Here is a 25,842-nt window from a genome sequence, read left to right on the forward strand (position 1 = left end):
TATCAGTCAAAATACTGTAGCAAAAGTGATCCAAAAATTTAAGAAAGATGGAAGTGCAACGATCTTACAGCGACGTCCAGGCCGTCCACGGAAGTTAACATCTCGAGAGGAGCGTCTGCTGATGAGAAGGGTTGAAGAAAATCGCCATGCAAGTTCACTGCAGTTAGCTAAAGTAGTAGAAAGCCAAACTGGAGTGACCGTTTCCCGTGACACCATACGGCGCACACTGCAGAGGAATGGCATGCATGGGTATCGTCCACGAAGGAAGCCTCTCCTAAAGCCCATGCACAAAAAAGCACGCCTAGAATTTGCTAGGGCCCATGCGGAAAAAGATGAAGACTACTGGGACTCTATACTCTGGAGTGATGAGACAAAAATCCCTGTTTTTGGAACTACTTGTTTCAAAACTGTATGGCGTCGTAAAGGTGAGGATTTCAAAGAAAAATGCATGGTGCCTACAGTGAAGCATGGTGGTGGCAGTGTCCTTATGTGGGGCTGCATGAGTGCTGCTGGTGTTGGGGAGCTGCATTTCATTGATGGTATCATGAACTCAACAATGTACTGCTCTATACTGAAGGAGAAGATGCTGCCATCTCTCCATGCACTTGGTCGTCGTGCACTTTTCCAACACGACAATGATCCAAAACACACATCTAAAGCTACTGTTGCATTTCTGAAGAACAGGGTGAAGGTGATTGAATGGCCAAGTATGTCTCCTGATCTGAACCCAATCGAACACCTGTGGGGAATTCTGAAGCGACAAGTTGAGCATCACTCTCCATCCAGGCTCTGAAACAGGTTATTCTTGAAGGATGGAAAAAGATAGATGTTGCAATATGTCGCCAACTTGTTCATTCCATGCCTAGAAGACTTGGTGCTGTCCTTAAAAATCACGGCGGTCATACAAAATACTAGATGTAGTACTTTTTGTTGCGGGGTGTATTCATTTTTGCTTCAACCAATTTGAGTAAAACTGAAGATTTTGTGATCTAAGTTATAATATTAACCTTAATTTCATGTTATGGAGTTAAACAAGTGTTCAATAAAACTCAGCCTTGTGAAAATTTTGGAAGTTATTCTTTTGTTCATTGAGCTACTGATTACATTCGTACTTTTCAAAGGGGGTGTACTCATTTATGCTGAGCACTGTATATGTAATATATATATATATATAATTATGGACAAAATATAATCGTGATTTAATGTATCCCTTCTGCTCTTAAAAAAGCGCAATATGTCTGAATGACGAATATGTCTATTACGTTTTAATAATCTTGTTAATATTTGTTTACCTTTTTTTCTGTAATCACTCTGTTAAAGCAATTTTTAAATCTAGCTGTGAAATTGATGATGCTGTTATTCTGACTGTCTGAACATAAGTGAGGGGATGGATGCACTATTCTATGGAGGCCTCTGAAGAGAATAAATTATCCCAATATTATATTGAGAGAGATGATTAAATCAGAGCTAGATAAGATTTTAACAACTCTGAGCTATTAGTTAAGTTCTTCCCAAATGAGTTTGATGGGCCGAAAGGCCTCCTCTAATTTGTAAATTTCTTATGTTCTAAGACATACAGTACTGTGTGAAAGTCTTAGGCAGTCCAAAGAAATGTTTAAAGCTGTTTATCTGGGTAGCAAGTGTACTTTGACTTAGAATAAATGACACAATTTAACATTAGAACATGTGCAAATTAAGAGTAACACAATAAAAACTAGTAATAACTTCTTCTGTTTTCTAAAGCGTTACTGATATCTAGTTGGATGGCTAGATGAACACCGCTTCAGTTCCCAAACTTCTCCCCAGCGGCACCTCAGCCGTTCCATGATTTTGTTAAATTTCACCAACAGCTCAATTAAATAATTAATTATACTGGTTTAAAAAGTCAGTGACAGATTGACTAGCTGTACTGTATGAGGTGTGCTAGTGGCCAAGTCAAAAAATACATGGCTGCACTGGATGGTCGTTACAAATACTAGGATGATTTTAGCAGAGGTTCTGAAATGGCTAAGCTGACACACTTTGACAGGCATAATGTAGCTGAAGTTCAGCCTGTAGCTGAAGACCCTGCCCCACTGCAGAAGTTCAAGGGAATTCTGCTTTTCCTTCTCCATCACTTCCTGGATGGCCTCTTTCGAAGACCTCTTCATGCACACCCTAGCCAGATGCACTGAGAGGCTTGGCTGTGTCTTCTTGCACACGGGGCAGAGCAGGAAATGCCTGCTCGAAGCACTGGGGATAAAATAAAATTAAAAAAAGTCATAAATAAAGATTAGATTTGATTCATTACTTTTAGTTGAATAAAGAAACAGTCCAGTCATCATCAACACTGTTCGTTTCACAGTGGTTTGGATAAATAACATTTGCATATCCTGATGGCTCCTAGACTGAGTAAAGTACATAATCACAGCTATTGAAACATGTTAACTAATTACTTACATTTATATTAAAATAAAATTTAATTAATTAAATTAAACTTAAGCTGCTTCAAAATATTATTTTAGGTTTGTAATGTACATAATCATAGCTATTGAAACATGTTGACTAATTACTTACATTTATATTAAAATAAAATTTAATTAATTAAATTAAACTTAAGTTGCTTCAAAATATTGTTTTAGTTTTGTAATGGATGCAATTTAAGTTTTAACAATAGCAGTCAGTGGTCAGAGACTTTTGCACAGTGTCAGTAAAGTAGAACAAGTTTATCCACAATTTCTACAGATTCTAATGAAATGAACAGTCCATTATTGGGATGGCTGAGGTCCTTCACGATCTTCTTGGCCTTGGTCCAGCACCGCCTGCTGTAGATTGAGTGCAGGTCAGGGAGCTCGGTGCAGATGGTGCGCTCAGCTGATCGCACAACCCTCTGTAGAGCTCGTCTGTCCTGCATGGTGCTGTTCCCGAACCAGGTTTCCTCCCAGAGTATGTGCAGATCAGTTGCATTGGGGAGTCCATACTGTGATGCTGAGTGAGTGTAGTAGGAGTTTGAGAGATGAAACTCCTGATGATTTACTCCCTCGGCTAACTAATCAGAACAGGATCATACCAATACCAAAATTATAAGTTTATAAATGTTTTTCACTACCCTGATTCATTCAGTTATTTCTGTTTGTTAATTCCACCCCCCAAGCAAATACATAAACAAACAAACAAACAAATATTGAGGGGGGATGTGTCAGAGGTGATAGAATCAGTGGATGAATCTAAAAAAAAAGTCATGATTTTTTTCTCTCCAAAACATAATGCACAAAAGTTAGGTAAGACATTGACATGTTATGACAGTAGCATGATGCAGAGGAACAAACAGAAGGAAATATCAAACTAAACCTGAGTCAATTAGGACTAATTACACTAAATTACGTGGAACACACAAAATACCTAAAACCACTTAATAAACAAACAACAAATATTGCATTAGATAAACTATACTGATGCCTGAGAGAAGTTGTTGTCTAAGCTGCAGCAAGTACGTAAGGCACAGGTGCAGAGACACTACATATAGTGCAAACTAATTTAAAAGTATACAGTACACACAATGATTCCTGAAAAATCAAAATACCGTGGAATACTAATGAAATACTTATCAGGATGATGATGATGATGATGATGATGATAGAAATAATAAAGAATTAGTTTAAGGTATTATGCAATTGACATGTACAATTAAAAAAGAAATTGCACCAGACATTTCCTGTGGCAAAGAAGGGTTGCTTTGTGGCATGTCGCCGACAGGATGTCATGGGCAGGAGGGTAGGCAGGCAGGGCAGCACAGGCAGAAGGGCTGGCGGGCAGCCAGAACTGTTTTGCCACTGCAGTTTGTTTTACAGTTTCATCTGCATTTGTTTCCCCAAGGTATAACAGCAGCTAATTTATGAACATGCTGCTTTTCAGAAAAGAAGTTTAATTTCCAGGAGCATGACCAGTGCACACATTTAGTGTTGACGGTTCTTTGTAAAATGGATGTCCTGTACTTTTATTGATCTGTCCGTCCGTCCATCCATCCATCCATCCATCCATTTTCTAACTACTTCTGATGAAGTTCCGGGTTATGAGGTATCCTGAAGCCCAGGCAATATGGGACACACACACACACATAGGGTATACCTATCTTTATGGGGCGAGCTCATTCACATCTATGGGATAAATGCTAACGCTAACTATGACAAGCTTAACCCCCACCCTGCCATAACCATAAGTAACCAAGCAAAATACAAGAGATTTTGCATTTCTAGTTTTTCCATAGCAGTCACAGATTTTTATAAAATAGAGTTTTCCCTTATGGGGACCAGGAAACCAGTCCCCATAAGGGAAAAAAACGGCTATTTATCACGTTATGGGGACATTGTGTCCCCATAAGGACAGGTATATCCGCTCGCACACACACACACACACACACACACACACACACATACACACACACACATGCACACAGATGGATAGATAAACACAGTTACTGTGGATGTCGATCCTGTATTAATAAGACAGAACTGTCATACTTAATAGGATCATATCCCTAGTTCTACATATGCATAATTATATTTAATACAAATGACACTTTAATGTTAATTTCTACAGCTGAACAGAAGACGCTTCAGAGAGTGGTGAGGATGACAGAGAAAATAATTCTCCAGGCTCTCTCCCATCGGTTCAAGAACTTCACTACTCACGTTGCCACAATAGATCCATTAAGATCGTAAAAGATCCCACGCACCCATAAGCTGTTTGAACTTCTGCCCTCTGGTAAACGTTACCGCAGTATGCATTGCAGAACAACCAGATTTAATAACAGCTTCTACCCCCAAGCCATCAGAATACTAAACGCTAATGAACATAAGTTTATGTGAAGCCCTTCTCTCTCTTACTCTCTGTGCACTTTATTACCGCAACTGGTATTAAGTTTACTTTTTATTTATATAGTGCAATAATATAATCAGGAATGGTGCGTGAGTGTGCCCTGCGATGGGCTGGCCCCCCATTCTGGGTTGTTCCGTGCCCCGTGCCCAGTGCTTCCGGGATAGGCTCCGGACCCCCCGCGACCCAGTAGGATAAGCGGTTTGGAAAATGGATGGTGGGATGGATGTATACGTAACTAACAAGGGGACTTTGCGGGTGGTTCAAGAGTATGCCCTAGGTGATACTGCTTCACTGCGTTCAGTTGGCGCTATCTGCAGACATCGTAACACTGTATGGCTCTTGTTCCGAAAAAACATTATCAAAAGAAGGAAAAAAATAATATTTAAAGAAGACAAAAAAAACATCCAAGGGAAAAAAATTTACAAAAAAATTATATCCGAAGAAGAAGGAAAAACATGCAAAGGAAAAAAAAAAACAAACTTTGTCCAAACAAACTTGACACTGTTGATTTAAGGACTTCAAGACACTGTAAACACAGCGGGCAGATACCTGTCCACAGTGCATTTCTGCTGATATCGTTCAGGTAAGAGCAGTGCTGATAAATGTCATCAATGAGGTAACCTTTCAAATATGGCAGTTTAAAAAATCTCCTGATATATCATGAACATTGGCTTATCAATAGTCTAAATTGAAATAATTTCTGACATAGGTTTGTTTGATGTTTAATTTTGAGTATTCCATTGGGCTGTGCAAATTAAGTATTTAATTTATAGGCACTGACAAATACTGATTTAACAAATATGTAACCTTTCTACAAAATGAACACTTGTTTGCTAGTTTGAAAATAACAGAATAAACACTGAATATTTTGTAGTTTAATTTAAAGGCACCAACATTTAAACACGGTGAAATCTTTCTTATCCAGAGTTACAATAAAAGCAAATCTGCTGAGACTGCGACTCTGTTCTCAAAACTGTAAGTTCATCAGAGGTGGAGACTTCCAGTCCACAGGGTACAAATCCAGACCAAGATTTTGTTTCAACCAACCAGTAGTATAAGAAGTCACATTCACAGAGCACTCAACTGGTTGGTTAAAACAAAATCTTGGTCTGGATTTGTACTCTCTGGACCTAAAATCTCCAGCTTTGAAGTTCATATGCAAAATAAGCCCACTATTTCACTAAAGCTTCAGGATAGTCTGTTCAATATAGTACTGTGTTCAAAACCAAATACACAAAAAGACATTTTGCAAGCAAATCCAAACACAAGTGGACACATACACCGGTTCACACTACGCCATTCCACACTAATGAATTTACAGCACCACTGGGTAGGAATAAGGCTTGATGCGATAAACCACCTATAACATTATATATCACAGACCTGCTCAAAGAGGAGGCGGAAAGCATCAAGGGAAAACTTTCAGAGTGAAGGAACCAAACTGGGCAGGGAATATTGCCCCTCCCCCTGCTTCCCGTGGGCCATAGATATGGGGGCTGAACTCATATACCTGATGTCAGTGTCATGCTGAGAAAAGTTCTGTTGGGCTAAAGAGACGGGAATATGGAGGCTCATGGACTCAGTTCTTAATTAGATTGGCCCACTGGAGCGTCCCGAGGTCCCACGTGACACAGGGTATTTATGTCCCGGCCTCACCTTCTTGCGTGACGCAAGAAATAAAAATAGAATAGAAATAGAAATAAAACTTTATGTAGGTAAACTCAAAACGCCTTCACTAGTCACACTGGCTGACTATCTCAAACGATTATAAAGCAGCATTTTGAAAACTGCTTTTTCTAAATAACAGGTACAACACTTACCTTGGCTTCTGGCCAAATGCCTTTCACAGCTTGGCACTCCAACGAAACGAAATTTGTATTTCCCCCTACCTCGTTGTCCCTTCAGTTCCTTCTGGAACTGGAACAAGAGCCAGACAGTGTTACGATGTCTGCAGATAGTGCCAAACAGATAAGGTGCAAAGACAGACGCAAAAATAAAACGAAGCAATTAGAGCCAACCAGTTGCTCAGATGCTGCTGTAGTGATTGAAGAACTTTTGTCGGAAGTTGACATAATGTCTTTTAACATTTGCTTTCATAGCGCTGTTCTACATTAAACATTTTGAAACGAAGCAGCCGAACTCGTGCCAGCGGTACGAAACGCGTCGAAGTTTCCCGACTCGACGCTGGAAAAGGCAGGGGCCGGACTGACTGTAGGGGGCGTGGCCAGAGACAGCCTGGCCACTGTTCCAAATCATGGGTGCATGTTACAAGTCCGGAACATATTTTAACTTAGTACTAACTTAGCATCATATTTGATCTAATTCGACTGAATATTCCAGGTTTCCATCTCTCATGCATCTGGTGTGACGTGTTTTCAGACTCTCAGGCTTGCGCAAAGAAATCTTACGGCAAGTCTATTTTACACTAGTATAAACGTAAAATCAGCGACACCAAAGGCGTTGGAGTAGTTTGCAAAACCTACAGACTATTTAAAAGGTAACACAACTGTTACATAGGTTTTATATCCGTGTGTCTGGGTGTGCAGACTTGTGGCGAATTGAACGTCTGACTCCGGTCAGCTGAGCAAAGTTGGTAACCTTGGTATTGTGTGTAGGAGATTCGGTATAACTATAATTTCGTTCTCCATTTACATGCCGGAAGTGTCTTTAAGTGTTATGTAGTTTTGCCTGAAACGCAAAAATAAAAGAAAGCAATTAGAACTAACCAGTTGCTGCTGTAGTGATTGAAGAGCTTTTGTCGGAAGTTGGATTCGAACCCACGCCTTACTTCGGAGAACAGAATGCACCTTACTTCGGAAGGCTGTTTACGTTGAGTCGGGCGAATGAGACCACTCGGCCATGGGGCAGTTTCCAGTTAAGCCCTAAGGAGTAGGTTAAGTCCAGCCTTGGCTTCCAAGCTGACGTTTTTCTACATATGTGCTTGTGTATCATGGACAGTAAGAGGGGGCAGGCAAGGAGAGAATTTCTCTTTGGTGATCAATAGAGTGTTATTATTATAACGTCTAAAACGTATGATGGTCTGTCGATAAATCAATAACAATATGAATGAAGTCAATGTTTATCTAAAGAAATCAGAATGACAGTATATGTTATTTAACAACCTGAACACAACACGAAACGTTAGCAGTAACATATGATGCTCTGCTGCCTTCAGTGAAAGTCCTGACATAATGTCTTTTAACATTTGCTTTCATAGCGCTGTTCTACATTAAACATTTTGAAACGAAGCAGCCGAACTCGTGCCAGCGGTACGAAACGCGTCGAAGTTTCCCGACTCGACGCTGGAAAAGGCAGGGGCCGGACTGACTGTTGGGGGCGTGGCCAGAGACAGCCTGGCCACTGTTCCAAATCATGGGTGCATGTTACAAGTCCGGAACATATTTTAACTTAGTACTAACTTAGCATCATATTTGATCTAATTCGACTGAATATTCCAGGTTTCCATCTCTCATGCATCTGGTGTGACGTGTTTTCAGACTCTCAGGCTTGCGCAAAGAAATCTTACGGCAAGTCTATTTTACACTAGTATAAACGTAAAATCAGCGACACCAAAGGCGTTGGAGTAGTTTGCAAAACCTACAGACTATTTAAAAGGTAACACAACTGTTACATAGGTTTTATATCCGTGTGTCTGGGTGTGCAGACTTGTGGCGAATTGAACGTCTGACTCCGGTCAGCTGAGCAAAGTTGGTAACCTTGGTATTGTGTGTAGGAGATTCGGTATAACTATAATTTCGTTCTCCATTTACATGCCGGAAGTGTCTTTAAGTGTTATGTAGTTTTGCCTGAAACGCAAAAATAAAAGAAAGCAATTAGAACTAACCAGTTGCTGCTGTAGTGATTGAAGAGCTTTTGTCGGAAGTTGGATTCGAACCCACGCCTTACTTCGGAGAACAGAATACACCTTACTTCGGAAGGCTGTTTACGTTGAGTCGGGCGAATGAGACCACTCGGCCATGGGGCAGCTTCCAGTTAAGCCCTAAGGAGTAGGTTAAGTCCAGCCTTGGCTTCCAAGCTGACGTTTTTCTACATATGTGCTTGTGTATCATGGACAGTAAGAGGGGGCAGGCAAGGAGAGAATTTCTCTTTGGTGATCAATAGAGTGTTATTATTATAACGTCTAAAACGTATGATGGTCTGTCGATAAATCAATAACAATATCAATGAAGTCAATGTTTATCTAAAGAAATCAGAATGACAGTATATGTTATTTAACAACCTGAACACAACACGAAACGTTAGCAGTAACATATGATGCTCTGCTGCCTTCAGTGAAAGTCCTGACATAATGTCTTTTAACATTTGCTTTCATAGCGCTGTTCTACATTAAACATTTTGAAACGAAGCAGCCGAACTCGTGCCAGCGGTACGAAACGCGTCGAAGTTTCCCGACTCGACGCTGGAAAAGGCAGGGGCCGGACTGACTGTAGGGGGCGTGGCCAGAGACAGCCTGGCCACTGTTCCAAATCATGGGTGCATGTTACAAGTCCGGAACATATTTTAACTTAGTACTAACTTAGCATCATATTTGATCTAATTCGACTGAATATTCCAGGTTTCCATCTCTCATGCATCTGGTGTGACGTGTTTTCAGACTCTCAGGCTGGCGCAAAGAAATCTTACGGCAAGTCTATTTTACACTAGTATAAACGTAAAATCAGCGACACCAAAGGCGTTGGAGTAGTTTGCAAAACCTACAGACTATTTAAAAGGTAACACAACTGTTACATAGGTTTTATATCCGTGTGTCTGGGTGTGCAGACTTGTGGCGAATTGAACGTCTGACTCCGGTCAGCTGAGCAAAGTTGGTAACCTTGGTATTGTGTGTAGGAGATTCGGTATAACTATAATTTCGTTCTCCATTTACATGCCGGAAGTGTCTTTAAGTGTTATGTAGTTTTGCCTGAAACGCAAAAATAAAAGAAAGCAATTAGAACTAACCAGTTGCTGCTGTAGTGATTGAAGAGCTTTTGTCGGAAGTTGGATTCGAACCCACGCCTTACTTCGGAGAACAGAATGCACCTTACTTCGGAAGGCTGTTTACGTTGAGTCGGGCGAATGAGACCACTCGGCCATGGGGCAGTTTCCAGTTAAGCCCTAAGGAGTAGGTTAAGTCCAGCCTTGGCTTCCAAGCTGACGTTTTTCTACATATGTGCTTGTGTATCATGGACAGTAAGAGGGGGCAGGCAAGGAGAGAATTTCTCTTTGGTGATCAATAGAGTGTTATTATTATAACGTCTAAAACGTATGATGGTCTGTCGATAAATCAATAACAATATGAATGAAGTCAATGTTTATCTAAAGAAATCAGAATGACAGTATATGTTATTTAACAACCTGAACACAACACGAAACGTTAGCAGTAACATATGATGCTCTGCTGCCTTCAGTGAAAGTCCTGACATAATGTCTTTTAACATTTGCTTTCATAGCGCTGTTCTACATTAAACATTTTGAAACGAAGCAGCCGAACTCGTGCCAGCGGTACGAAACGCGTCGAAGTTTCCCGACTCGACGCTGGAAAAGGCAGGGGCCGGACTGACTGTAGGGGGCGTGGCCAGAGACAGCCTGGCCACTGTTCCAAATCATGGGTGCATGTTACAAGTCCGGAACATATTTTAACTTAGTACTAACTTAGCATCATATTTGATCTAATTCGACTGAATATTCCAGGTTTCCATCTCTCATGCATCTGGTGTGACGTGTTTTCAGACTCTCAGGCTGGCGCAAAGAAATCTTACGGCAAGTCTATTTTACACTAGTATAAACGTAAAATCAGCGACACCAAAGGCGTTGGAGTAGTTTGCAAAACCTACAGACTATTTAAAAGGTAACACATGGCTTTCTTTTATTTTTGCGTTTAAGGCAAAACTACATAACACTTAAAGACACTTCCGGCATGTAAATGGAGAACGAAATTATAGTTATACCGAATCTCCTACACACAATAACAAGGTTACCAACTTTGCTCAGCTGACCGGAGTGAGACGTTCAATTCCCGTAAGATTTCTTTGCGCCAGCCTGAGAGTCTGAAAACACGTCACACCAGATGCATGATAGATGGAAACCTGGGATATTCAGTCGAATCAGATCAAATATGATGCTAAGTTAGTACTAAGTTAAAATATATTCCGGACTTGTAACATGCACCCATGATTTGGAACAGTCAGCAGGCTGTCTCTGGCCACGCCCCCTACACTCGGTCCGGCCCCTGGCTTTTCCTGAATTCTGATTTCTTTAGATAAACATTGACTTCATTCATATTGTTATTGATTTATCGACAGACCATCATACGTTTTAGACGTTATAATAACAACACTCTATTGATCCCCAAAGAGAGAAATTCTCTCCTTGCCTGCCCCCTCTTACTGTCCATGATACACAAGCACATATGTAGAAAAACGTCAGCTTGGAAGCCAAGGCTGGACTTAACCTACTCCTTAGGGTTCAACTGGAAACTGCCCCATGGCCGAGCGGTCTCAAGCCTCCCACGCAGCGTAAATGGCCTTTCAAAGTAAGGTGTATTCTGTTCTCCGAAGTAAGGCATGGGTTCGAATCCAACTTCCGAGAAAAGTTCTTCCATCGCTACAGCAGAATTTGAGCAACTGCTTGGCTTTCATTGCTTTGTTTTATTTTTGCGTTTCAGGCAAAACTACATAACACTTAAAGACACTTCCGGCATGTAAATGGAGAACGAAATTATAGTTATACCGAATCTCCTACACACAATACCAAGGTTACCAACTTTGCTCAGCTGACCGGAGTGAGACGTTCAATTCCCGTAAGATTTCTTTGCGCCAGCCTGAGAGTCTGAAAACACGTCACACCAGATGCATGAGAGATGGAAACCTGGGATATTCAGTCGAATTAGATCAAATATGATGCTAAGTTAGTACTAAGTTAAAATATGTTCCGGACTTGTAACATGCACCCATGATTTGGAACAGTGGCCAGGCTGTCTCTGGCCTGCCCCCTACAGTCAGTCCGGCCCCTGCCTTTTCCAGCGTCTAGTCGGGAAACTTCGACGCGTTTCATACCGCTGGCACGAGTTCGGCTGCTTCGTTTCAAAATGTTTAATGTAGAACAGCGCTATGAAAGCAAATGTTAAAAGACATTATGTCAGGACTTTCACTGAAGGCAGCAGAGCATCATATGTTACTGCTAACGTTTCGTGTTGTGTTCAGGTTGTTAAATAACATATACTGTCATTCTGATTTCTTTAGATAAACATTGACTTCATTCATATTGTTATTGATTTATCGACAGACCATCATACGTTTTAGACATTATAATAATAACACTCTATTGATCACCAAAGAGAAATTCTCTCCTTGCCTGCCCCCTCTTACTGTCCATGATACACAAGCACATATGTAGAAAAACGTCAGCTTGGAAGCCAAGGCTGGACTTAACCTACTCCTTAGGGTTTAAACCTGAAGAACAAAACAGTGAATCTGTTCTGACTGAAGTAAAACCACCTTGATAATCGACAGCAGCACCGATCAGCTCAGTCCTACATACAGAGCCAGCTGGACCAAAGAGCTGAATAAGAGGGTGGATGTGAACAGTAAAGTCTTACATGCTTTATAGAAACACGGTACAGCCACATCTGTACTATTACACAGGACACATGTGAGGAACAGGAGACATTAACAAAGAGCATGAAAATAGCTAGAGATTATCACACAACATGTTGCACTATTTTGTAAAAACAGGCCTGCAGTTGTTCCCCAGCAGCACAGGGCACAAGGCAAGGGCTCACTCTGGATGGGATGGGATCTCAAGTTTATTATTAAGAAAATGAAATAAAAAATATTTTTTTCCCTTAAAATTAAAATGACAGTTTCCCATTACTGTGTGATCAGGTAAATGCTGCTAGCTGGACCCCCACACTACTGTAAATGCTGCTGAATGCTTACCTCCGTTTTTCATTATCCCCTCCTTCTTCATCATGTGCAGAGAAACAGGAGAAAGGATAGTTAATAAAAAGCAGGGTTTGCACTGTCGCCTCACTCCTCTGGCACGTGTACTCAAGTCTTCGCTGGAGTTCCGTGTGTATGGAGTTTGCATGCTCCCCCTGTGTCATTGTGGGGTTCCCTCCAGGGACTCTGATTTCCCCCCACAGTCCAAAAACATGCTGAGGCTAATTGGAGTTGTCAAATTGCCGGTAGGTGTGCTTGTGCGAGGGAATGGAGTGTGAGCGTGTCCTGCAATGGGTTGGCACCCTGTCATGGGACGTTCCCTGCCTTGCGCCCATAGGGACCCTGAGTTAGACAAGCAGTTTCAGACAATGGATGGATGCAGCACTGGAACAGATATTACAGAGTACAACTGTAACACTGGTCTACGCTGCAATGAAAAACCACCTACAGACATGTTAGTCAGTCTGCACACCATTAGTAACAATTCATCCTCACAAAGATGAAAAAATGCCTGAATTATGTTGCAAGCTACATGGATTTGTCTGGATTTGTATACATGACAAGTGACTGGCTGTATGTCTGTGGAAAACGCTGTGATTTTTGTCATATTACAGACTGATCATAAACTAGAAGACACACATTCAATATTAAAGACACCAATTAGCCTGACTGTGCGTTTTTGGATTGTTGGAGGAAACCCACACAGCATGTGGAGAACATGCAGACTCCACACAGACAGAGCAGAAGCCAGATTCAAACCCCTAAACATGGAGGCGTGAAGCAACAGCGCCGCCTACTGGACCACCGTGCCACTATCATTGAAACAATAATCCCAATAAATAACTCTGTTTCACAACAGCTGATAAATAGGGGATTATCCCCACAAAGAAGCACAAACCCCTTCGTGAGTGAAACTGCTGGGTTGATTAGTATGTATCTATATTCAAGCATAAATAATTCACAGGCAGATTTAAATCAATTACTTATGTTTAACAGTAATATGAACTGGAATCTGCAGGATTCCAGCAGCACACCAATACCAGCCAGTGTCCTTCCTCTCCAGCCCACTCATTGTCACAATGAAGGTTTTATTTTCTGTGTCATCCCTGATCAGGACAGGCCTCCCATGCAAACTCACTGATCTCTCTGATGCACAGGAACCCCCAATCTTACACAACATCCTATGTCTTTTGTTGTTTCCATAGTAACACTGACACTGTCTCCATCCACACCCGTCACCTCCTGTTTGTCCACAGACAGCCCTGGAGGACCTGAACACACAGGTAAAACACTCAAAGATTTGCATAGCAATGAAATGTTTATGAATATCAGCCCATCACAACATGCATATGTAAATGTTTGCCCAATAAACTGACATTTTTTAACATATTACTTATCATATTTAACCTCATCAAGTCGCCCAATTTAGCTGACACTGTTACTTCTTCCAAGTCTCGTTTATCACATTGAATTAAATTAAAATGCAGATTTTTTAAATATTAAAACAATTTTCCTTCAGTGTTTGTGTTAATGTCCTTCCTTTTTGACTCCATGACATGTTACATACTGTGCATCTCATTGGCTACAGTCTGCAGTACAGACATCTTCCCATGAGTGACTGACAGATTAACCTGATCAAAGAGGCTCCACTGATCTTCACACCACACCAGTACCGATCAGAGTCCTCAGCTGTCAGATTGCTGATGGTCACAGTGAAGACTCGGTAGTCAAGATCATCTCTGACTGACACTTTACCCTCCTGTGGAGAGTCAGTGTGTACTATGGGAGTACATGACCTCACATGATACCCTCTGCACCAGTATTTCACATGAGTTTTATATCTGTCACCATAGAAACATGGGATTGTAACAGATCATCCTCTCTGTACACAGACCCATTTCACTATGGACACACTGTCAGCACCTGTGGGGAAAATAATTAACCGAATAAGGATTTTCCACATCATGACATCTCTAAGTGATGATGCTTGGCTTGTATAATACTTAGATTAGGTCATGTGTAATTAACAGAACAGTGATGATGTTGCCTGAAAAGGCAAAGACCATCATTTTATTATAAGAACAAGGAAAACAAAACTAGTGTCTGATCTTGGGAAGGGCTTCAGCAGGATGTGGGATTGGGAATCTGAGCCTGGCAGTGTGTTCTAGGGTCTGAGAGGAAAACCAGGACCTTAAATCCCTAGTAAAAGGCCTAGATGAGGTGAATGAATGGGCTTGTCACTGTGTGGGATGGCCACACCCCTTCAGTACTATGACCTTACTTGTAAACATATCCAGTCCTGTGATACAGGCCCTCTCCTATTCCGTCTATACATGCTTCCTTTGGGCTCTATTTGTGAATGTTATTATGTAAAATATCATTGCTATGCCAGTGATATGCAGCTCTATCTGCCATTAAAACCTGGATACTGCTGCTCTCTGATGGCCCTTTCTAACTGTCTGGAGGACATTAAGAACAGGACCGCAATGACTTTGGTCCTGATTAATGAAAACAAGACAGAGGTAATGAGTTTTGGTCACTCAAGGTCTGTTCATGATCTCAGAGAACAATTAGGGTCTCATTCAGAAAACTTCCGGTCACATACTAAAAATCTTGGTTTCATCTTTGATTCATCATTGAGTTTGATAAACAAATAAATTCTGTTGTGAAGGGGTGTTTCTGTCAGCTGAGTTCAATAGCCAGGCTTAAATCACACCTTTCAGCCAAAGACCTGGAGACAGTTACTCCTGCTTTTATCTTATCCCCATTGAATTACTAAAATTATATATTTTATGTAACTTTGTCCAATGTCTCTGATTGTATTACGTATTTCATGTTTTTATTGTAGCATTTTTAATTACAGCATTTTGCCATAACATGTATTGTTTGTTAATGTGCCTTTTAAATACAAATCACTTGACATGACTTGTACAAAAAGCATTTCAATGTACGTTAGTTCAGCCATCTATCTTGCACATTCTTATTAAGTACAGGGTCAGTACAGTAAAGGGAGCGTGGAGCTGATCTGAGGCAGAACAGGGCTCAAGGCAGGGGAACACCCAGGACAGGATGCCAGTCTGTCACAGGGCAAACACTCACACACAGTCACTATGGGTACTTTTAGAGGCACCAATTCACCTGAACCACGTGTCTTTGGACTGCGGGAGGAAACCAGAGAACTGAGAGGAATCCAACGTGGAGACCATGTAAACTGCCCATGTAACACCCTCAATAAAGGGGAAATGTAAATAAACACATCCAGGGACCATGCTTCCTCCGTGGTAGCATTATCGAGAATATATGTGTATTATTTTCAAAACATCTGCAGAGATACATCGCTTTGTCCATAATAAAATATTCCAACAATTAAATATGCATTTATAAGGTTATTCTCAAAACAAAATATTGCACCAATTATATGCACTTTCAGCTCATCCAGCTGTTAGATCCGAATGTAATTCCATTCTGCTGTAAAGGTAAATAAACACTAACATCTCTCACTTTTCTTAAAACAGATAAAATCAAGTGTAACAGGTAAGTATAACAAGGATCTATTAATCAATAAACATGACCTTAAATTGACAAATGAGAATCTACAGAAAATAAACAAAAAAATACATATAGCATTTGTCCCTTCGTATTATCCGTTTCTTATCATGGCGACTCACTTAAGAAGTGAACATACGAATAAATGTGTAACAAAGTACACCCACAAACATACCAAAACCCAAATGCTTTGTGTGCGTCTTACTGAGCTTGACCTGAGCAGAGTGCACACGCTGTACAACAAGCTGGCCTCAGGTCGTTCTGTTCCCGCCACTGGGGAAGAAGTTTCAGCTAGCCGCTTAGCCATATACTGATTAACAATTTACAACTGACAATACAGCTTCAAAACACACTCAACATACAATCGACATGTTAATAAAACACACATAAAATAGCGCAGCAAACATATTAACAATTGAGAAGCTAATATGCTCATACCGTACCTGAATAAAGGGGAAATGTAAATAAACACATCCAGGCACGACGCTTCCTCCGTGGTAGCATTACTGAGAATGAGGCATCGCGCTGAAAGTTTCCCCTTTCCGGCCTCCGCAGACATAATCAATCAACCCGTTGTGAGCAGAAAGGCTCAGCAGGTAGACCGCAAGTTAAATATGGATGTACAGGCAGGTATCATTTTTTTTCTTTAAAAGCTTTTAACCCCGGCAGCCCATTTTTAACGTTTTAACTTTTCTCAGAGCTTTGACATTTTAACTTTTTTTAAATAAGGCTTTGTTTTTATCAGACATTTTATATTTGTAATTATGAATTTATTAATGTATTAATAAATGAATTCTGCTTTCCTCAATGACTGTTTTATTTTTTCAAAACTACTGTGATACAGCTTTCAAATAAAAATTAATCTATCACACCCAAAGAGAGCTGGGCCGGATATCGAAACCACAAGCCCAGCTAGAGGTTAACTTGCTCTCCAAACCTGCTGCAGAGTGAAAGGCAACCAGGTCTAGTCTCAACCCCTGAGGCTGATCGTGACCGCTGATCTGGACCCCCTTGCCTTCTCACTGTGGATCTTCAATTCCACGTCACTCATCCCCCTCCCTCTGAGCCTCAACACCTACATCTAGCAAAAAACAGCAATATTACCATTATTTTGCAATTATTATACTTTTAACATCACATCTGTCTGTGACAGACAGTTTGACCCAAGACCAAGCTACGCCCTGCCCTTAGTACCCCAGTTGACATCCCTGGTGGATCATTTCATCCTATGCCTATGCAAGGAGGGACGTGATGATGAAACGCCTCCATCTGTTACCAAAGAACAAGGGATAAGTTCTTTTCCTAACTTCGCTGGGTGTTTCACTGTGGGAGATACAGACGGCTCCCAGAATGCACTGCTGTATCCCGAATCAGGAAACTATAAACACCCAAAAGTTGATTCTTACACCAGTTCTGAGGGTTTATGTCGTGGTTTTTCTCCTTCCCCGCCAAATCAGAAGTCAGAGGGCCGCTTGTGTAGTATCCAGAATTCAGTCTTTACTGCAACAATGAAGTTACAACCAAGGCTGGACACGTAAAGTGTGTCCAGTACTGTTTTACACCAAGTTCTTATCATTATCATTCTCTTCTTATCTCATCACTTAAGCATCATCATTCCTTCATCCATTCACAATCATTGTTTTTTCCCTTAATCCACACCCCTAGGTGATAAGTTTGTCCATCATTTCTTTTACCGTTTGGCCTCTCGGCTGAACATAATGGTGGCGCGAGCAGCTCCACTTGGTTTTTTAAAAATGCTCAGCCGTGAACTTCTGGTGAACTCAGGCGAATCCCTTCCTTCAGTAGTAAACCTTGGCAGTTTCAGCCTGTTACACATTGTCTAACTAGAAGGTTGATAATATATTTGTCCTTTAACATAGTGATAAAATATACGCTAATAAAAGTGAATATTCATAGATTCAGGACTAACAAAGTAACATAAACAGAAACTCAGACTAACAAAAGGTGCAAATACATACTCAGTTGATTACATTGTGTTGATTACATTATAATGTTTACATTGTAAACATAATATCATGGATATTTGGCATACTTTTTAATAATATTATAATACTTGTATTCTACGTTATATAGTGCTAAATAATATTCAATATATTTCCCCCACACACAATCCTGTCCATCCAGCCCAGGAGGGAGGGCAAAAACCCTATCACCCAGGGAAATTCCACTCCCAGCCCGCCACAGGCGCGCCCCCCCCCCTTCGGGGTCCATGGCAGGCATGGCTCACAAACTACTAACACTGAGAATCAACCAACAGCAGCACAGAGGGTACATCAGGAAGGGAGGGGAGGATCGCCATAAAATGACCTCCCATGAATATATTGCATGTATAGCAGGACTACAAAATCTAGATATATCTAATACAAAGATAAGTAAAAGGTTAACTAATAACATTGCATACTACTATAACAGACAGTCTGTCATAATCAGAAAATCCCAGATGTCGTGGGAGGCAGGCATGCTGCAGGTCTCCCGCCCGGAGTATTCACACACGGTACGGCCGAACTTCAGCTATGGGCAGGACTGCATCCAAGGTGTCTATGTCGCTATCCGTTTCCGTGTTGGTCCAGGAGGATGCCGCTCCAAACGGTCCTCCCACCACTCTAGACATTGCAGCTATAGTCGCCTGCCAGGCCAGTGCTCTCCCCACTAGGGAGCGAACAAGAGAAACTACACAACAAAAGATTAGTAGCAGAGCAAAAATGAGCACAGCACCCACACAGAGTGTTTTCATAAGGGCTTGCTGCCAATTTCCCCACATATCATACCACCAGTCAAACAACCCATCATGTTGTCCTGCATTACTTGCCATCTCATCCTGTAACCCCGGCAACTTTCTCATAGCCTCAGTAAAGGAACCATCCGGGGCTGTATTATTAAAAATAAACGTACAGCACTGATCCCCGAACAGCACACACACTCCCCCTTTTTCTGCCAGGAGCCAATCCAGGGCTATCCTGTTCTGCCAGGCCATCAGACTGGTGGCCTGAAGCTGCTCCCCCAGAGATGCGAGTGCCTCCTGAGTATAGTTGGTAAACCTCTGCTGATTATAGTACAAATAATTTATCCATTCCACATTTTTGTTAATAGTAGGCCAAATCAATATCGATTCGAAACCAGCAGCTATCACTTCTCACCTTATATTTCTCTGGAATGCCCCTTGGCTGGCCAATTGCATCTATATATACATTGGGATCATTCTCGTAATTTGCAACAAATCTGCGGGACCTAGACGGTCGTCTTCTAGAATATATATCCACCTTGCTGACTAACATTATCCTAGCACAGAGGCCTCCCCAATTATAGGGAAGAGTAGGCCTCAATCCGCCCTCCTTACCACACAGCCACTACACATCTGCCAGGGGCACACTCTGGTTTTCTAGCGCATCCAGCGGAACACGTGATAGTTCTCCGTTCTGTAATCAGGGACCTTTCACATTCCAAACAGTTCCACATATTCCCCAGAAGATGCCTACCTCCTCTGGCCTATCATTTGTAAAACACTCATAAATAAGTCCCTTGAAAAAACTCAATTTGTTCGCCATAATATCTTGCTGTCCCCCTTTCCAGGGCTTAAACTGCCCACAATGCTTTTCCACCCTGTACGCATATTTAGAATTTCCCTGATATATCAGACATTGATATGGGCAGTATGGTATGCGCTCTGACTGGTTAGATATGGGTCTGCAGTCTTTCTCAGGGGCCTGCCCCTCCTGACACAGACTCTTCCAGAATCTTATAATCCTCTCCATTTCCCATTCTTCACACTGTTTATTAGTTTATGGGAATGGGACTACTCTAACTGAAGGGTCAGGACCTGCACACAACACACAACCCTCCTGCCCTAATGAAGCGGCGGTATACTTAGCCTATTTATACCACCAATTTCCAAGCATACGTTTTGCTAACCCATCCAGGTCTACTTCATCCTGGGTATATTCTACAATTTGCTCACTCTCCTCACTCCCATATCTCCTCCCTATCTCTCCGCTTTCGCTCATTGTTATCTGAGAGGTTATTCAGCATCAAAGGACAAGGCGGAGTCAGTGAAGTCAATTGTTCTGAACTCACCTGACCTGTGGTCCTGCTGTGCCCCCAGACCTGAAGGGCCGGATATATCATTAGCATCACCAATATCATCGCTATCAGCCCTACCAGAACCCACAGCTTCGTGTCCTGTCTGGAGTGGCTGGTCTGCTTGCGACGCTCCCTCTTGACCCTCAGTCTGCTCTGAACCTGAAACTGGCTCCTCTCCAAGCTGTGGAGCTCCTCTGGGAGCTCCATCAGGGCCATCTGAGTCAAGGGCAGCTACATCCTCTGTGTCGTTTTCAGTGACTATCTGCCTTTCGTGCAGTACTCTAGTGCAGTGGTTCAAATGATACCACGTGTTACTCCCTTCTACCTGTACTGCTGTTGCTGTGGCTCGTGTCACCTTGAAGGGTCCCTCTCGTCGGGGCTTGTGCCACTTTCGCCGGAACACTCGCAGGTAGACTTTATCTCCTGGAAAGATGACTGGCTCCTTCTGGTCTGTGTCTTCTTTCTGTGCTTTCTCCCTTTCCTGTTTGGAAATAGCTTTGTGTATTTTGGTTAACGTCCTCATGTACAACTTTAATTCATCCCCCAGCTGATCTAGGCTGGGTCCCTTATACGGCCCCCTCCAAGTCGATCCAGGCATTGGTCTCCCTGTCAGCATTTCATGCGGAGACAAATGCGTCACCCTGTGCGCTTCCATCCGATACGCCATCAAGGCTGTTGGCAGTGCATCTACCCAGTTCATTTTCGTGGTGGCGCAAATCTTATTCAGCTTCTGCTTAAGTGTGCCATTCACTCTCTGCACCATGCCCTGCGACTGAGGGTGATACACACATCCCAACCTTTGTTTTATTCTCAGCTGTTGAACCACTAACTTAGTAACTTTCCCCACAAATGCAGCTCCATTATCAGAGCTGATTTCAGTTGGTATCCCAAACCTCGGAATCACCTCTCTGATCAGGAATTTCACCACTGTCATCGCCCCCATGTCCTTGGACGGTATTGCCTCCACCCATCTGCTGAACCTGTCCACAATCACAAGCATATATCGCTTTCCATATGCTGTTTTTCCCATGTCCACATAGTCCATCACCAAGTGTCTGAACAGTCCCTCCGGCACTGGAATGTGCCCTACTGGGGCTGTGATTGCTTTGCGTACATTGTTCTTAATGCACACCTCACATTCTGACAACCTTGTATCCACCATTGCTTGCAGCTGTGGTGCCCAGAAACCTTGCGGTGTAAAAACACCTCCCCCCTTGTGCAATGGTCAAGACCATGCGCATCAGTTATCAAAATGTTCACCAAAGACAGAGGTGCGGCCAAAAGCCCCTCATGGTTGCTATACAGACCATTAGCATCCTTAGAGGCCCCCCTTTTTAGCCACACTGAGGCCTCATAGGGGCCCGCACGCTCCTGCAGGGCCACCAGATCAGAAACAGTAAGGTCCAGCTCTATAGTCACCATAGGCAAAAGATGAGCAGTCCTGACCTGCGCAGCCGCCCTGGCTGCCGCATCAGAGGCCGCATTGCCTTGAATAACAAAATCACGACCTTTGCGGTGGGCATGACACTAAACAATAGCCAAACGCTTGGGATGCATCATTGCGTGTAGCAACTCCAAAATCTGATTATAATGCTGAATGGGGGAGCCGTCAATTTTGCAAAACCCCCTTTGCTTCCAGACTGCTCCAAACAGATGGCATACATCATGTGCGTATGCAGAGTCTGTGTAGATTGTAACCGTCTTATGTTGTCCTCGCCAGCACGCTGCAGTCAAAGCCTTTATCTCCACTAATTGAGCGGAACAGGGTTGTGCCACTGGCTCTGAAACGAGAGTGTGAAAATCATCACCCTGAGGCTGAACTACAGCAAACCCAGCCTTCAAGGCATCCCCATCTCTCCAACATGAGCCATCCACAAACAAAACCATCTCGCTATTTTCAGTGGGAGAGCTCTCCAGGTCTGGTCTCAGTTTAATGTAAACCAAAGACTCTGCCACACACTCATGTGGCTGCCCCTCATCCTCCAGGGGAATGCTGTCTGCAGGGTTCACTGTAGTGCAGCGCTTTATTGTCACATCCGGGTAAGAGAGAAATGCAAAGTACGCTAGCTGCCTTGCTGGGATCAACACAAATTTGCCTTTGTCAATAAGGTCCACCACCTTATGTGAAGTATAAATTGTCACTGGATAACCCATTGTGATGGCAGTGGCCTTTTCATAGCCTAAATAGGCAGCCACCACCGCCTGGAAACAGGGTGGGTATCCCTGAGCCACATTGTCCAGCTTCATACTATAGTATGCCAATGGCTGCTTCTGTCTGCCAGGACACAAGTCCTGAGTGAGCAGGGCTGTCCCAAAGCCGTCCTTCCTGTTCCCGACATACAGATAAAACGGCTTGGTGTAGACTGGGAGGCCCAGAGCAGGTGCATTCTGGTGCTTCTGCTTGATAGATTCAAATGCTACTGAGTTCAAATTAAGGGGGCCTTCAAATTAGTGTGGCCCTCCTCCTTTATCAGTGCCCACTACGGTGCCACCTTCACAGCACAGTCCTCAATCCAGTCCACGCTGAATCCTGTCGTCCCTAAAAAATGTCAGCATCTGTGACACAGTCATGGGTTTCGGAGCCTTAGTGATTCCCTTTAGCTGTTCTGCTATAGCTTTCCTCCCGTGGCTGATCTCACGCCCCAAGTACGTAACCTGCTCTTGGTAGTACTGCAACTTGGCCTTGGACACCTTATGGCCCCCTTTTGCCAAGACCTTCAGCAACTGCACTGAGTCCTGGTGGCAGTCTGCCAGCGTTTCCGCACACAACAATAGATACTCCACATATTGTATCACTGTACTTTTTAAATTCAGTCTAAGTCTGCCTTAAGCACCTGATTAAAAACATGCAGCGAATGCTTAAATCCCTGTGGCATCCTCGTGTAGGTATACTGCTGACCCCTGTAGGTGAAAGCAAACAGAAACTGTGACTGTTCTGCAAGGGGCACACTGAAAAATGCTGAACACAAATCCACAACTGTAAACCATTTTGCATTGGGGGGGCACATTTGTCAACAGGGTGTGTGGATTGGGAACTTCTGCTGTCTGATCCTCCACTACCTCATTTACTGCACACAAATCATGTACCAGCCTCCACTTTTCACCTCCTGCCTTTGGCACAGGGAAGAGGGGGGTGTTGCAGCAGCTAATGGTAGGCACCAACACCCTTGCATCCAGTGATCCCTCTATCGTTTCCCTTACACCTTCCTCGGCCTCAGGTTTCAAGGGGTACTGGTTTTTCCAGGGTGGTGTGCACCCTGGCTTAAGATAAATTTCCAGTGGGCTAGCTGAATTAACTAGGCCTACATCTGTATCATGAGCAGTCCACACCTCCTCAGGCACTTCTCTTTCCATTTCCTGCCAACATTCCTCTGTACTTTCTTTTGAATCACACAAAACTCCTATCATGCTCCACAGCCATGAATCTCTGTTGTCTAACTTCAAATCACCTACAACCTTTGCACTCTAATCCTTACAATCCTTAACATCTTCTCTCCTGCCGCTGCCTGCACACCTTCATGCACCGTCGGCACCCAAACCACCTGCTTTGCTCGCCGCATCATTTCTCCCAGATCCAGCATGGACTGATTAAAAGCCATCGCTATGAGAATATGTTCTTTATGGCCCAGTTCAAAATAATGTCAGCTGCAGAAATATGGAGCACATGTAATTTATCTGTATTTTAGACGGCAGACGAGGGGCTGGGTGACGTCGTGGCTGGACGACTTGCAGTGTAGCTTGTTATCTGTGCATTCTGGGCAGCGTGCTAACTTCTGATTACTTTTGGCATTTGGTTCGATGTTACGTCATTTCCAGGTGTGTCGGTGCCCAGTATGAAGCTAATCGCCGCATTATAGGTATGAAAAGAAGACAGAATAGCAAAAAAGTGAGAAAAAAATTATACCTAGAAGACCACTAGAGGGAGCTCACACATTCTGTCGTACTTGATACAGTAACAACAGTGATGTATAGGAACAGAGTTAGAAGACAGTAATTTATATATAAAGAATGCAGTTTCATTAATCTAATTGGGTGGGCCCAACTGTCAATACCACCCAGACCTATCCATAGCTCCACCTCTGCGTCAGTCCATCTACCAAACTGGACAGCAAATTTACAACCGTTCTGTTTCAGTGGTTATATTTAAGGAATGTCACATTAGTAAATTCACACTTTACATGAACATCTGAAATGGGCAGAGTCAAAATCGGCAGTACAGGCAGACCGATGTCTTTGAAACTCCTTTTTCCTTCAGCACCCTCTTACTGCAAAACCTCAATCCAAAGTATTCTATGTTGTTCATCTCTGTGTAACTGTGGTCCATTAAAAGAGGTGATGCTGCCTGAACCACCAGCCTAGGCTGGGAGGAAAGGGAGGAACACTAGTAAAATGAAGGAAGAAAAGCAGCCCACCCTATCTCAAGGTCACGAATACAAAAGTCAGGGAGTGTTATGAAGAAGACACCACACTTAAGACCATTGGTTTTATGCAGTGAATTACACCAGAGAGAGTTTTTGCATTTTACCTGTCTTACGTAACATTCCTCAGCCTTCAGATTTTTCCACAGATTGCAGGACATAATTTAGGGTGCCAAACAAAACAGCGGAACTGCAGTTGTCAGGTATCCCGGGTAGCGACGGGCAGGTAAGTGGGCAGGAGGCAGGGAAAGACAAGGCAGGCAGGTGGAATACAGGGAAAACTGGGGATTTATTAAGGGAAAGAAGGCTACAGGCAGGACAGATCAACGGTAGTAACATCCAACATCAATGACGGACAAATTTGTTTAATTCATTTTAATCCAAAAGTATACAACAACTAAATAAATCAACATAAATAGAAACGAATAAAACCATTCCGACAGCTGCTAGTTTTTATTATGTATCAGACTATTGCTTGCCTTCGGCATTCCTGGTGTAATTACCTGAATAAATGTTTGACAGGAAATCTAATGAGTTTCCTTTTCCTCAGAGACAAATAGCGCCGAGTCTGTGCCATCAAGCTGCTTGTGTGACCAAATAAAGCTTCAGACATAACTTGTTATCTGTGAGTAAACCTTACCTCTAATCACTTCAGTATTAATAAAGGTTTATAAACAGGACTCTACGGCGATCTGTCACTTTGAATTCCAGTGGTTTTTATAAGGCAACCTATATTGTCACACCCTGCCAGTCCTGTCCTCGTGTGTGCCACGGCCCCTCGTTAACCTCGTGTGGAATCCCCTTGTCATCAGCTGTTGTGAGTTGGTTTTCATTAGTTCTGTGTATTTAAGTCCACGTCAGAGTTTGTTTCACTAGTCCTGTCATTGCATTTTTATGACTATTCTGTCCCGTATGCCTCTCTGTGTGCCCATTAAAACTCTTACCTTGTGCCTCTAATAAATACCCACGGCTTCCTGTCT

At 42.6% G+C, this 25,842-nt stretch overlaps 1 protein-coding gene across 2 annotated transcripts in view; it reads right to left on the reverse strand.

The window, feature by feature from the left end:
• Positions 1-25,842, reverse strand: part of LOC125745807 (uncharacterized) — a 260,830-nt gene that overhangs the window by 67,039 nt on the left and 167,949 nt on the right. The gene's annotated exons all lie outside the window — the stretch shown is intronic.

Source organism: Brienomyrus brachyistius, chromosome 7 (genome assembly GCF_023856365.1).
Source record: "Brienomyrus brachyistius isolate T26 chromosome 7, BBRACH_0.4, whole genome shotgun sequence".
Taxonomy (NCBI): domain Eukaryota; kingdom Metazoa; phylum Chordata; class Actinopteri; order Osteoglossiformes; family Mormyridae; genus Brienomyrus; species Brienomyrus brachyistius.